This window comes from Rana temporaria, chromosome 4, assembly GCF_905171775.1.
Source record: "Rana temporaria chromosome 4, aRanTem1.1, whole genome shotgun sequence".
In the NCBI taxonomy this organism is placed as follows: Eukaryota; Metazoa; Chordata; class Amphibia; order Anura; family Ranidae; genus Rana; species Rana temporaria.
This window is the reverse complement of record NC_053492.1, coordinates 440,412,178-440,413,817: the sequence shown is the minus strand read 5'-3', so window position 1 is coordinate 440,413,817 and position 1,640 is coordinate 440,412,178.

Below are 1,640 nucleotides of genomic sequence, written 5' to 3'. Positions count from 1 at the left end.
GTTAAGTAAAACGACGGCGGCTGGTCGGCAACCAGTTAACAGAAATGCCGGTTGCTATGCGGATGTTCCTAATCTGCCTCTTCCTAGTCCCCGGTAGGTCTTTTTCCTCATCCTCCTCGCGGGGTCTTCTGGGGAATGGGGAACGCTGCCTTCTAGGAACTGTGTGTATCCCAAAAAGCAGCCATCTATTCACAAAAGCGCTGCGAGACTCGCGCATGCGCAGTAGAAAACAGGCAGTGAAGCCGCAAGGCTCCACTGCCTGTTTCCCTCAGTAAGGATGGTGGCGCCGGGGGCTGCCACGATCGAGGGATCGGCCTCGGGGGGCCGACATCGTGGGTGTCTAAGACAGGTAAGTGTCCTTATTAAAAGTCAGCAGCTACAGTGTTTGTAGCTTCTGACTTTAATAAAAAAAAAAGCGGGTGGAACCCTGCTTTAAGGACAGGAAGGATTTGCCCCCAGGCTGTTTTTTTGCAAAATGGCACTGCGTTGCCTTAACTGAAAATTGCGCGGTCATGCGATGTTGCACCCAAACAAAATTGATAGAGCTTTCTTTTGGTGGTATTTGATCACTTCTGCGTTTTTTTTTTTTTCCGCTATAATCAAAGAGCGACAATTTAAAAAAAATATATAATTTCTTTTTCCTTTTTGCTATAATACATAAAATTGGTGTCCTTTTTTCCCCACAAATAGAGCTTTCTTTTGGTGGTATTTGATCACCTCTGCGGTTTTTATTTTTTGCGCTATAAACAAAAATAGAGCGACAATTTTGAAAAAAAAGCAATATTTTTTACTTTTTTCTATAATAAATATCCCCCAAAAATGTATAAAACATTATTTTTTTCCCTCAGTTTAGGCCGATACGTATTCTTGTACCTATTTTTGGAAAAATCTCAATAAGCGTTGGTTTGCGCAAAATTTATAGCGTTTACAAAAAAGGGGATAGTTTTATTGCATTTTTATAAAAAAAAAAAATTTTTATTACTAATGCCAGCGATCAGCGATTTTTTCCGTGACTGCGACATTATGGCGGACACATCGGACACTTTTGACACATTTTTGGGACCATTGTCATTTTCACAGCAAAAAACGTATTAAAAATGCATTGTTTATTGTGAAAATGACAATTGCAGTTTGGGAGTTAACCACAAGGGGGCGCTGAAGGGGTTATGTGTGACCTCATTTGTGTTTCTAACTGTAGGGGGGTGTGGCTGTAGGTGTGACGTCATCGATTGTGTTTCCCTATAAAAGGGAACACACGATCGATGACAGCGCTACAGTGAAGAACGGGGAAGCTGTGTTTACACACAGCTCTCCCCGTTCTTCAGCTCCGGGGACCGATCGCGGGACTCCTGCGCCCGCGGCGTGCGTGACCCCGAGGCTGGGCTTAAAGAGCCACGTACAGGTACGTGGATGTGCCCAGCCGTGCCATTCTGCCAACGTATATCAGCGTGAAGGGGTCCTTAAGTGGTTAAGCTAGTGCATTGTTGGATCACTTACCTTTTCCTTCCATTTTCCCTTCTAAATGTTTTTTTTCTTTGTCTGAATTTCCCACTTCCTGTTCCTCCTCAGTAAGCTTGCCCCCGTCATCCGAGTCGTTCTGGCTGGGGGTTAGTTAGCGTGCTCGCCCCCTTCCTTGGGAC